The 13,363-nt window shown below is 43.6% G+C and overlaps 1 protein-coding gene across 3 annotated transcripts in view; it reads right to left on the reverse strand.

Moving 5' to 3' along the window:
• Positions 1–3,616, reverse strand: part of LOC119529634 (broad substrate specificity ATP-binding cassette transporter ABCG2) — a 91,953-nt gene extending 88,337 nt beyond the window's left edge. The window contains exon 1 of one of the 3 annotated variants that reach the window (XM_037830230.1): positions 3,347–3,616. The gene's annotated coding sequence lies outside the window, so the exon portion shown is untranslated. Of the gene's footprint in view, positions 1–1,877; positions 1,893–2,369; positions 2,443–3,346 lie in introns of those variants that run through there. The other 2 variants (XM_037830231.1, XM_037830232.1) reach the window with 2 other exon arrangements.
• Positions 3,617–13,363: the final 9,747 nt, after the last annotated feature.

Raw genomic sequence — 13,363 nt, forward strand, 5'->3', positions numbered from 1 at the left:
CTCTTTTTCACTCTAATTATTATTCTTGTTATTTTTGTGTGTGTGCTAATGAAGGTGTCAGGGATTGATTTAGGTGATGAATGTACAACTATGTAATGGTACTGTAAACAATCGAAAGTACGATTTGTTTTTTATGACTGCGTGGTATGTGAATATACCTCAATAAAATGAAGATTAAAAAAAAACAAACAAAAAAAACAAAAAAAACATTATGGAGACATCATTAACACACTTTCCTGATTGGTCCAGAAACAGCCTTAGAATCATTTTCAACACAGTTCCTCTAAGCAGTCACCACCAAATGGCTACATTTGGCTTGTGAGATGAAACTTATTTGTTTGAATGAATTTGTCATTCCTAAGAAAGTGTGTTTCTGGATTAACTAGTTTGATTGAAATAAGGTTAATAGTTACTTAGCAAATATTTGAGCATCTACTATGTACAAGGCTCTGTTCAGGTGCTGAGGATACAGCAGTAACAAAACCAATAAAAATCCTTTTCATGTGCAAAAAAAAAAAAAAAAAAAAAAAAGATGGGGTGAGTTGTAACTCAAGGCACCTTGATTTCTACCTGTTTCTCCTGTTTTCCCCTTGGGACATCTGGCTTCCAAAATTCTCTAACCCCTTCTCTCCCTATTGCCCATCTCCCCTGGTTGGGAAACCAGCTTAGCAGTTATCCAGTCAGGTGCCTTGGCCAGTGGAGTGGGGGGCATAATTATTCCAACAGTGATCCTGCCAAGACTCCTCCCAAGATGACATGGGTGGGGGTGAGGGAAACCTCAGAAGTAATCCATTTGAGGATCCTTTGAACATCTTAAAGATATATCTACACGTATCTCCCCTTCACAAATATTCAGCCATTAGGATGTAGGTTAACTAAGCATCTAAGTTAATAAAATGTTCCTGGTTTCTTACCAGAGCCTAGTAAATAAAAGCTCATGTGTTAGACTGAATCCAAACTGGCAACTACAATCAGGTCCTCGACAGTTTGAAATTTAAGGCATTATTCTGTAGAGATGCATTTTCTAGATCAGATATTTATTATATTTAAAAAGGCTCAAAATAACCTCAATAGCATACTTAGTTCCAGAAGTTGGTTTCTAATACCATTCTCCAATAAAAGGAACCACAGTTTCTTGGAGAAATAACTCTTGATACCAGAGTTAGAACAGGGAAAATACAATATGAGCCTGGACATTTTTGCATTTTTTGGTACCAGAATTAAGGAAATGCTAAAAAAAAAAGACGCTGGTATGTCAAAAGGGCACAGGGGCCAACATGAAAGAGATCCCAAAGACCAAAGGTAGAACAATTTGAACAACAAATTAAATAACAATAGTACTGGATTATAGACCATGCTGACAAATAACTGAATAAATGTTAATGACAGCTCCTCCTTACAGCAGAATTCTAATAAATGTAAAAGGAAGGAGAGAAAATTTTTTTAAATCATCATCATAACAACAGAGTATAAATTACAAGTTCTACCAAGGGATGCTAAAATTAGAGGATATGAGTTTACAGAGAAACAGGATGCATAGTCAATGTTTCTCCCACAAATTATCTATTATTAAAAAGGGGAAAATGGTAACTTTACATTGAGACCTGACAAACACCTTAACTAAAGTTAACATCACCAGATGTTAAGATATATTAACATTATGTATTCCTGATATGATACCCTGGGAAGCGGACATCACTTTCATGGGATTTCTGCCCAAAATGTATAACCTCAATCTAATCCTGAGAAAGTATCAGACAAATACATATTGAGGAACCTTTTATATTTTACAAAATAACTGACCAGTATTCTTCAAAAAGTGTCAAGATCACCATGGAAGGTTGAATTATGTACTTGAGATAAAAACATGTTCTTACTATTAATCCATTCCGTTGGTTCTGAACCCATTGTAAGTAGGACCTTTTGAGGATGTTATCTGTTTTCATTAAATTGTGGCCCAGCTGAATGGGGTTAGCCTTAATCCTATTACTGGAGGTTTTCTGGAGAGAAAGCTGCAGGAAGGAGCAAGAAGCTGGAAGTCAGTGGAATCTGGAAGACAAAGGAGAGAACACTGCCCGTGACAGGAAAGCCAGGGAACCGAAGGATTGCCTGGCCAGCCTTGCTTGCCCAGGAGGAAGCAGGTCTTTTAGCCTCTGAAACCAATAAATTCCTATCGTGAAGCCAACCTACTGTGTGGTCTTTGTCATAGCAGCTGGGAAACTAAGTCAGTCATGAACAACAAGAGAGGCTAAGTGTCACAGTCATGAACAACAAGGACAGGCTAAGTGTTGACTGGCTTTCCCAGTCGAAAGACCAAAGAAGAAGCAGGGCAGATTCTGAGACATGAGTTTTATTTAGGGCGTACTTACAGGGAGGCAGAAAATCAGCAAAAATTAAACGGCCTTTCTCTTCGCCGGGCTGGTACAGCATTCAACAGGGATGTTGACCGCACAGTCAAGCTAACAGGTCAAGCTGGTTTTAAGAGCTTTCTAGACAAAGACATTCTCGTGATCGATTATGTCGTGCAGGAAGGGGCAGGTTGTTTTTTTTGTTTTGTTTTGTTTTGTAGATTACAATAAGATTGATAACATCTAAGGGGGCTCAGAAAGGAGGTAAGCTATAGACTAACCCTTGACATATGGGGTCTGGTGTCTATATACATATAGTCCAGCTGCACATTCTTTTCAGGACAGATGACAGATCAAACATTAACTGGCCTAAGTCACACAGGCTGCGGAGTGCCAAGTTTCTCTGACCCCCAAGTTAGGCTAGCCGCTGTTACACTAAGAAATTGTCCTAGATATATAATAAATACAATGTGAAATCCGAGATGGGATCCTGGACAAAAAAGGGACATTAATGCAAAGACAGGTGAAATCCAAATAGTCTGTAGTTTAGTTAATAGCATTATAGTATTGTGTCATTGTTAATTTATTAGTCTTAATAATTGTACTATGTTTGCAAAGAATAACAAATCAAAGACATCTCTTCCTCATTACTCTGTGGGCTCAGAGTCAAAACACAATCATTTATATAAACGTGGAGACGAGTCAGGCAGACATTCCGAACACACTCTGAAGAAGCAACTCCTGCTTAACAATGACAAAAATTATCTGTACTGCGCCTTCTAAATCATGGAGCGCTTTCCCAAAATATCAACGGATCCTCCCCATCTTACTTGCACCGTCTGGGACTCCCTCAAATCTTCCCTCCTCCGCGCCCGGGATGTGGTCTAGACACAGCCCGCGCGCGCCACAAAGCCCCGCGCTGGGGGGGACTTTCTCAGGCCGATGCCCGCTGCCCCGTAGCCCACCCACAGCGTACCCCCAGCGGGCCAGGTACTCACCGGCGCGGCTCTCAGTCAGGGAAGGCGCCAGGACCCGGGGCTACAGCCAGGGGTGGCGGGCGATGAGTCGGGTCGTCCGGGTGGTGACGAAAAGAGAGCGGCGAGCAGAGCCAGCGCCGACTTGGGCTTTTCTCCTCAGGCCTGGGGCTACAGGCGCGCAGGACGCAAAGCAGCGGTCCCTCCCTTGTGCCCTCTTTCCCTCCCGGTAGGAGTGAGCCGGAGAGCGCGAAGGCTCAGCGCCGCCTGCCTGGTTGCGATAAGTGCGCAGCGCCCGTGCGCCCAAGGTGGACGTGCGCGCGTGTTGCGCTAGGGCCAAGCCGCGTGCCGGACGGGGAACACCACCCTTCCGCGGGGCCGGATCAGAGAGACAACCGTTCCGGCGCACCCAAGGACAAACCAAAACTCCTACCTCCAGGAGCTGTACAAATGGTCAGCGGCGATTAGCTCTGGTAATCTCTGGGCGCTGCCCGAAGTGATCAGTAGCTCTTCAGGCCTGAAGGGCTTTGGTCACTGCCCGTGGCACGCGCCTCTAAGCACCTGGGGACCATGAAGTTGAGATTGTTTTCCACTCAAATGCGTTGCCACGAGGAGATGTAGACGGTTTCTAATAAATGTGCCTCAGAAATTAGGTGTGTGCGCCCCAGGCCAATAAAATCAGGAGCTGAATCCAAGGGTGGAGGTTTAAAAACACTTTTTTTTTTTAATGAAAATGTTACTATGAACAGTTTAAATGTTGTTTTCACACTCCTTTAATAACGATCTCTGCAACGCTCTGAATGGTGTGGAAACGCTGGAAACTTGAGGAAACAGGTTGATCATCGGACTTCATGAGTGTGTGTGGCTACCCCAAAATGTGCCTGTGGCATCTAGTCAGAAATTAGTAACTGCCTCTAGGTGTTTTCTGGCTTGCATTTGTAACTAGAAATCATACTATCAGCTAAATTGTTGAAAGCAACACTAGGAATTACTGTTAATCCTTCACCCAGGGCAAGAAACTTTTAGCCAAGAAGCACAGATTAAAAAAAAAAAAAAATGATTATAGTAACTTTTTAGAATATTAAAAATACCAAAATTTATACTTTTAAAAGACGTAAAAGTCTGTATTCATAATGCCCCTAAACATTTTGAATTAATAGCTGAGTCCGTTTAAAGACCCATAAACAGCTTTGATTATTCTTTTACTTTTTTTTAATTCATTTTTATTGAGATATTCACATACCATGCAGTCATACAAATCAAAGTGTACATTCAGTTGTTTACAGTACCATTATATAGTGGTGCATTCATCACCAAAATTAATTTTTGATATTTTCATTACCACACACACAAAAATAATAAGAATAAAAACTAAAGTGAAAAAGAACAATTAAAGTTAAAAAGAACACTGGGTGCCTTTTTTTTTTTCCTTCCCCCATTTTTCTACTCATCCATCCATAAACTAGACAAAGGGGAGTGTGGTCCATATGGCTTTCCCAATCACATTGTCACCCCTCATAAGCTACATTTTTATACAATCATCTTCAAGAGTCATGGGTTCTGGGTTGTAGTTTGATAGTTTCAGGATTTACTGCTAGCTATTCCAATTCAATAGAACTTAAAAAGGGTTGTCTATATTGTGCGTAAGAGTGCCCACCAGAGTGACCTCTCAGCTCCTTTTGGAATCTCTCAGCCACTGAAGCTTATTTCATTTCCTTTCATATCCCCCTTTTGGTCAAGAAGATGTTCTCCATCCCATGATGCCGGGTCTAGATTCCTCCCCGGGAGTCGTATTCCACATTGCCAGGGAGATTCACTACCCTGGGTGTCTGATCCCATGTAGTGGGGAGGGCAGTGATTTCACCTGCCAAGTTGGTTTAGCTAGAGAGAGAGGGCCACATCTGAGCAACAAAGAGGCATTTGGGAGGAAGCTCTTAGGCACAGTTATATGCAGGCCTAACCTCTCCTTTGCAGCAACAGTCTTCCCAAGAGAAAGTCCAGTGGTAGAGGGCTCAGCCAATCAAACCACCAGTCCCTTATTTCTGTGAGCACATCAGCAACCATCAAGGTGGATAAGCCCAACACCCCTGCATTCTCCACCAGCTCCTCAAGGGGGCTCTGCATATTTTTTCATTGTTTTTTTTTTAATTAACTTTTTTTTTAAATCAACTATAACAAAAAAAATTAAAAAAACATACAACAACAAAAAAACATTTCAAACAAACCATAACAAGGGAATAAGAAAAAGACAACTAACCTAAGAAACTACTTTACTTCCAACATGTTCCTACTCTACCCCAAGAAAATAAACTAATATAGCAACATTTTTGTGAAATTGTTCCTACTATACCCATCAGAAATTATTTTTTGTTTTTTTAATTTTTTAATTTTTTTTGCCAGACAAAAAATAATTGTCTTATGATTCTATATATGTAAAGTTTAAAAACAGCTGAAACTAAACTATGGATGCACACCTAAGTAGTAGAAATCTAAAAGAAAAAACAAACAGGGATATTATTATCATAAAAATAAAGGTAGTCATTGCTTTAAGAGGAAAATGAGGAGTGGTCGATTGGGAAGAAGGCCAGAGGGCTTCTATGGAGCTGGTAAAATTCTATTAAGCTGTACATTATATTTTATGCATTTTTATACATTCTATAAGACAGATTATATTTTATGCATTTAAAAAAATTACGTCTCAGGAAACACAGTAAAATCCAAGCAGGAAAAATATGAATTCATACCTGAATACATTATATTGAAACTGCAGATACAAAAGACAAGAAGAAAATTGTTAAAGCAGTCAAAGGGAAAGATCAAAAGTAGTACCACAATAAAAAGAGATCAAAAAGTACTTCAAAAGCAGCAAAATCTGACTTCTCAACAACAGCAACAGTGGAAACCAGGAAGCAATAGACTGATAGCTTCCGTATGCTGAGAGAAAATACTATCAAATCTACAATATCCAGAAAAAGCATATCTTTCAAGAATGAGAGGGAAATAAAGACAATATGAGATAAGTAGAAACTGAGAGTGTTTATCTCCAGTAAACTCATTTTTGAATGAAAGGATATTCTTCAGGCAGAAGGAAAATGATCCCAAATGGAAGGTTTGAGATGCAAGAAGGATTGAAGAGCAAAGAAAATGGTAAAAATGTAGATAAAGTTAAACAAGTGACTTTATAATATAATCATAGTAACATCATACGAGGTTTTAAAAAAAAGCTAGAATTTTAAAATACACAATACAGAGTGATTGAAATTAAAATATTCCAAAGTTCTGTGTTCATGAGGATTAGGAAAGATTTAGACTTTGATAAGTGTATTAGTTAGGGTTCTCTAGGGAAACAGAATCAATGAGAGGTGTCTCTGATTATCAAATTGTAAAAGTGACTCACGCAACTGCGGGTATGCACGAGTCCAAATTCTGTAGAGCCATCAACAAACTGTCAACTCCAAGGAAGATGTCCGATGAACTCCTCAGGAAACGAACCAGCAACTTTGATGAACTCCTCAGGCAATGAACTGGGATCTTCGATGAACGTGTTCGATGAACTCCTCAGGAAATGAACTGGCAACTTCGACGAACTCCTCAGGAAATGCTTCAGTGGGCAGCCGAAGAAGAAGTGAAGGTCCTCTATCTGTCTTGCTTATAAGTCTTCAACTGATTAACTGGATCAAATCCAGCCAATTGCATTCTCTCATTGTGGAAGGCACACCCTTTGGTGAGTCATCAGTCACAGCTGCAGTCAATTGACTGATGATCCAATAAACCAGCCTGTTGGTTTGTCAACCAGCCTCAAACGTCCTCACAGCAATTGTTAGGCCAGTGTTTGCTTGACCAGACAGCTGGGTCACCTGACCAAGTTGACACATGAACCTAACCATCACAGTCCACCCCTTGTCAACTTGGCAGTTATACACATCACCTAAAACCATACCTTAAAAATGAACATTACAGCTTATGCCATATGATAAGGGGATAAGACAGAGAAGAAAACAAAGATATTTGCTTTACAGACAAATACAAACATAATCATAACAAAATGAGGAGGAAATATTCATGTCATCATATCTGTAACTGGTCACGTGTCCGTAGTTCATATTTATCACGACCTTCTTCCACTACCCATTCTATGTTCCCTTAACCCTCAGCAAGCACTTCAGCTGCCCATGGTTCTTTGCCTGGTGGGGTGACCCAACTTCATTCCTGAAGTTTCTTGGCCATTGGTAGTCCTGCCTGGATTGGGTTGTTGCAGTTTTCCATTGACTTTAATCACAGGGCATGGTAGTACTAAGAGACGCCCCAGGGGATCTCCTGTATTCCGGGCAAACTCTTCTTTACTTCCATTGTGTAGTTGCAGTGCTATTTCCCCTTGATAGTCAGGATCAATCACCCCAGCCAGTACAGTAACCCCCTTCCTTGCCTGTTGATTCAGAGGCATAAGAAGCCCAAAGTGGCCAGGTGGCAGTCTTAACTTCCAGTTCAATGGGATTATTGTTGTGTTTCCTGGTGGAAGCACTCCTCCTTTTGGAACCAAGACCTGTAGACCAGCAGAGCTTAAGCTTGCAGGGACAGGAAGCAAAAATTTCCCTAGTGGATCACTAGGAGTGATAGTGAGTGGTGCCACTCCTGTTTCCACCCCTTGATTCCTGGACCCATGAATCCTGGCTATGGGAGAAACAGCACCATAGAGTGGATGCTGATTCAGAGCATACACAGCCTCCTGGAGAACACTGCCCCAACCCTGCAAGGTATTGCCACCTAGTTGTTGCTGTAATTGAGTCTTCAACAGGCCATTCCACCGTTCTATCAACCCAGCTGCCTCTGGATGATGGGGAACATGGTAAGACCAGAGAATTCCATGCGCATGTGCCCATTCCCTCACTTCATTTGCTGTGAAGTAGGTTCCTTGGTCTGAAGCAATGCTGTGTGGAATACCATGACGGTGGATGAGGCATTCTGTAAGTCCACGTATTGTAGTTTTGGCAGAAGCATGTTGTGCAGGGAAGGCAAACCCATATCCGGAGTATGTGTCTATTCCAGTAAGAACAAATCGCTGCCCTTTCCATGATGGAAGTGGTCCGATGTAATCAACCTGCCACCAGGTAGCAGGCTGATCACCCTGAGGAATGGTGCCATATCGGGGACTGAGTGTGGGTCTCTGCTGCTGGCAAATTGGACACTCAGCAGTGGCTGTGGCCAGGTCAGCCTTGGTGAGTGGAAGTCCATGTTGCTGAGCCCATGCATAACCTCCATCCCTACCACCATGACCACTTTGTTCATTAGTCAATGACAGGAGTTGCTGGGGAAAGAGACTGATTTGTATCCACCAAACGGGTCATTTTATCCACTTGGTTATTAAAACCTTCTTCTGCTGAAGTCACCCTCTGGTGAGCATTCACATGGGACACAAATATCTTCATGTTGTTTGCTTACTCAGAAAGGTCTATCCACATACCCCTTCCCCAGACTTCTTTGTCACCAATCTTCCAATCATGTTCCTTCCAAGTCCCTGACCATCCAGCCAAACCATTAGCAACAGCCCAGGAATCAGTATACAGACGCACCTCTGGCCAGTTCTCCTTCCAAGCAAAGTGAACAACCAGGTGCACTGCTCGAAGTTCTGCCCACTGGGGGGATTTCCCCTCACCACTGTCCTTCAGGGACATCCCAGAAAGGGGCTGCAGTGCTGCAGCTGTCCACTTTCAGGTGGTGCCTGCATATCATGCAGAACCATCTGTAAACCAGGCCCTAGTGTTCTCTTCCTCAGTCAACTGACTGTAAGGAACTCCCCAAGATGCCAAAGCTATGGGCTGGGAAAGAGAAGGTAAGGTGGAAGGAGTGGGGGCCATGGGCATTTGGGCCACTTCCTCATGTAACTTACTTGTACCTTCAGGACCTGCTCGAGCTCTATCTCGTATATACCATTTCCATTTTATGATGGAGTGCTGCTGTGCATGCCCAACTTTATGGCTTGGTGGGTCAGAGAACACCCAGCTCGTGATAGGTAACTCAGGTCTCATGGTAACTTGGTGGCCCATGATTAAGCATTCTGTCTCTACTAAGGCCCAGTACCAGGCCAACAGCTGTTTCTCTAATGGAGAGTAGTTATCAGCAGAGGATGGTAAAGCTTTACTCCAAAATCCTAAGGGCCTGTGTTGTGATTCTCCTATAGGAGCCTGCCAAAGGCTCCAAACAGCATCTCTATTTGCCACTGACACTTATAGCACCATTGGGTCAGCTGGATCATACGGTCCAAGCAGCAGAGCAGCTTGCACAGCAGCCTGGACCTGTCACAGAGCCTCATCTTCTTCCGGTCCCCACTCAAAACTAGAAGCTTTTCTGGTTACTCCGTAAATGGGCCAGAGTAGCACACCTAAATGAGGAATATGTTGTCTCCAAAACCCAGAGGCCAACTAAGCATTGTGCCTCTTTTTTGGTTGTAGGAGGGGCCAGATGCAACAGCTTATCCTTCACCTTAGAAGGGATATCTCGACAGACCCCACACCACTGGACACTTAGAAATTTACTGAGGTGGAAGACCCCTGTATTTTTGTTGGATTTATCTCCCATCCTCTGCCATGCAAATACCTTACCAACAAATCTAGAGTAGTTGCTACTTCTTGCTCACTAGGTCCAATCAACATGAAGTCATCAATATAATGAACCAGTGTGATGTCTTGTGGGAGGGAGAAATGATCAAGACAATATTATGACATAGGGCTGGAAAGTAGATATACCCCTGAGGTAGCACAGTGAATGTAAACTGCTGGCCTTGCCAGCTGAATGCAAACTGTTTCTGGTGGTCCTTGCTGACAGCAATTGAGAAAAAAGCATTTGCCAGATCAATAGGTGCATACCAGGTACCAGGGGATGTGTTGATTTGCTCAAGCAAAGATACCACATTTAGAACAGCAGCTGCAATTGGAGTCACCACCTGGTTAAGCTTACGATAATCCACAGTCATCCTCCAAGACCCATCTGTTTTCTGTACAGGCCAAATAGGAGAGTTGAATGGGGATGTGGTGGGAATCACCACCCCTGCATCCTTCAAGTCCTTAAGAGTGGCATTAATCTCTGCAATCCCTCCAGGAATCCGGTATTGCTTCTGGTTCACTGTTTTGCTAGGCAGGGGCAGTTCTAGTGGCTTCCACTTGGCCTTTCCCACCATAATAGCCCTCACTCCAGGAGTCAGGGAACCAATGTGAGGATTCTGCCAGTTCCTGAGTATGTCTATTCCAATTATGCATTCTGGCACTGGGGAAATAACCACAGAATGGGTCCGGGGACCCACTGGACCCACTGTGAGATGGACCTGAGCTAAAACTCCATCAATCACCTGACCTACATAAGCCCCAACTCTGACTGGTGGACCAGAGTGACGTTTTGGGTCTCTGGGAATTAATGTCACTTCTGAACCAGTGTCTAATAATCCATGAAATATCTGATCATTTCCTTTTCCCCAATGCACAGTCACCCTGGTAAAAGGCCATAGGTCCCCCTGGGGAAGGCTGAGAGGAAGATTAACAGTATAAATTTTGGGCAGTGTAGCAGGGTCCTTCCCCAAGGGTACCCAGCCTTCCCTTCATTCAAGGGGCTCTGGATCTGTAAACTGTCTCAAGTCTGGGAATTGATTAAGGGGCCGTGACTCTCTGTTTTTGTAATTCAAGGGAGACTTTTGTTCACGTGACCTAGAATTCTTCTGCCTATATAGTTCAAATAAGAATTTAGTCGACTGCCCATCTATTCTACTACTTGGTACTCCATGATCCACTAGCCAATGCCATAAGTCTCTGCAAGTCATATTATTTTGATTGCTGCTTTGAGCCTGTTTTCCATTATGGTAGCCATGTCCACCTTGTCTGTGGTGATTAACTGCAGCCACTTGGCTTCTACCGACTCAGGACCCGATTATCCCCATTGTGTTTAAGGATTCCAACTCAGTGACAGCAGTTTCTACAGTAATATCTGACCTACAGAGAAGGGCGACTACAGAGCTCTTCAGGGATGATGGAGCTAGTTTCACAAATTTATTCCTTACAGTCCTGGTAAAAGGTGTGTCCTCTGGACATTCCAGGGCTGTGTGAGCAGGTCTTCCATAATAAATCCACTCTAACATTCCAATCTCTCTAAGCCTTTGAATCCCCTCCTCCATATTGTACCAGGGCAGTTCTGGCATTTCAACCTCTGGTAATGCCGGCCACCTTTTGATCCATGTTTCAGACAGCCACCCAAACAAACTGTTAACCCCCTTTCTAACCCCTCGAGCTACAACATTGAATGCAGAATCTCTGCTTAGTGGGCCCATATCAGTAAATTCAGCCTGATTCAACCTTATATTCCTTCCACCATTATCCCACACTCTTAATATCCAATCCCACACATATTCCCCTGGTTTCTGTCTATAAAAGTTGGAAAACTCATACAGTTCTTTTGGAGTATAGCGTACTTCTTCATGGGTCACACTTTGTACCTCACCCTTTGGGGCTTGTTGGGACTTGAGCCTAGTTATAGGTCTTGAAGCAAAAAGTGGTGGTGGGGGTGGGTCATGAAAAGAGTTAGAATTATCTCTCAAGCCATTCACCTCAGGACATTCTGTTGCATTTTCATCTCTTAAAACAGGATTAATCTCTCCAGACAAAGGAGTGAGGGCTGCTTCCTCAGGGGAGGTGATTACAGGATTAGCAGGCACTGATGGGTTAATCTCCTTAGGTGGGGGTTGGGTGGCAGGCTCCTTAGGGCAGACTGGAGGTAGGGAAGCTGTTTCCCCAGGACAGCCCTCTACAGGCAAATCTAAGAATGACCCAGCAGAATCCAGGGTTCCAATGTCCTCACTGCCATTATTATCAATCCATATGTCCCCAATCCCAAGTTTCTGGATCCCATTCTTTTCCAATCAATGCCTTTACTTTAACAGCAGACACCCTGAGAGGTTGAGATTTTAGTTTACATTGTAAATTTGCTAGTCGCACAATGAGAGACTGCGTCTGGTTTTCAGAAACTTCCAGTCTGCGGGCACGGGAAATAAGATTTTCTTTCAGGGCACAGATGGAAACCTTTACATCTGTCATACGGTGTTTAAGTTTTGAATTTGAAGCCTTTAGCTCATCCCTTTCTCTTACAACTGTATTCAAAGTATCTAAGAGCAGCCAGCCAACATCATTATTTTTTGCATGCGTAGTTTGTGTTGTCCGCCCGGAATAGGGGTTGTGTGTCTGAGCGGTTAGGGAACAAGGGCAGCTTTAACAATCAAACCTCCCAGGTGTTCCTGGAGATTTAAGGCTGTTCCAAGAATCTAAACCTTCAGTTCAGTCTCGCCACAGATTGTCTCTGCCACTGACCCACAAGTTCATAGTATTGGCATATGGTCCCTGGGATTTCCGAGTGGGTCCCTCTTCCAAGATGTGCCCTTCTGAGGCCTCTGCTGAGGGAAGACTGTGCTATATCACAAGTGTGTGCTAACCCTCAAGGGAAGTTCTGGGCCACTGGGCCATGTAGGGGCGTTCCCAGCCTGCTGTACAGGTGGCTGAATGGGGCATGCTAATTTCCCTCTTTTTGCACCGCTCTGCCTTCCTAGCTCCGGGACCATTAACTGCAGGTGCGTGAAAGGCTATTGTCCATGCCAGATATTGTGGCGTGTGCACACCTTGCTGGAAACACTTCCCATAGCACTGGGTTTTTTGGTGCAGTTCTGGGTTGTGGCGTGGGCGCCAGGCAGTAGTGTTCCCAGCTTGCTGGGACGATGGCTGTAAGGGGCATGGTTTTTTTCCCCTTTTGGCTAAGCTCTGCCTTCCTAGCTCTGAGACAATTAGCAGCAGGTGTGCAAACGGCTATCATCCATGCCAGATATTGAGGCATACTCACAGGTTGTGGAGATGCTGTTCCTGCCATGCTTTCCTGTGCGGTGCTTGCTGCCATATCCACAGCTGCTTTTGGGTTTTTAAAAAAGAGCTTGTCCAACTCCAAATGCCAACCCACAGTTTCCCCACACCGCAGCGTGGCTGCCGGATATTCAGCAGGCTTACTCACTTGCTTCAG

The sequence above is a fragment of the Choloepus didactylus genome, chromosome 3 (genome assembly GCF_015220235.1).
Source record: "Choloepus didactylus isolate mChoDid1 chromosome 3, mChoDid1.pri, whole genome shotgun sequence".
In the NCBI taxonomy this organism is placed as follows: Eukaryota; Metazoa; Chordata; class Mammalia; order Pilosa; family Megalonychidae; genus Choloepus; species Choloepus didactylus.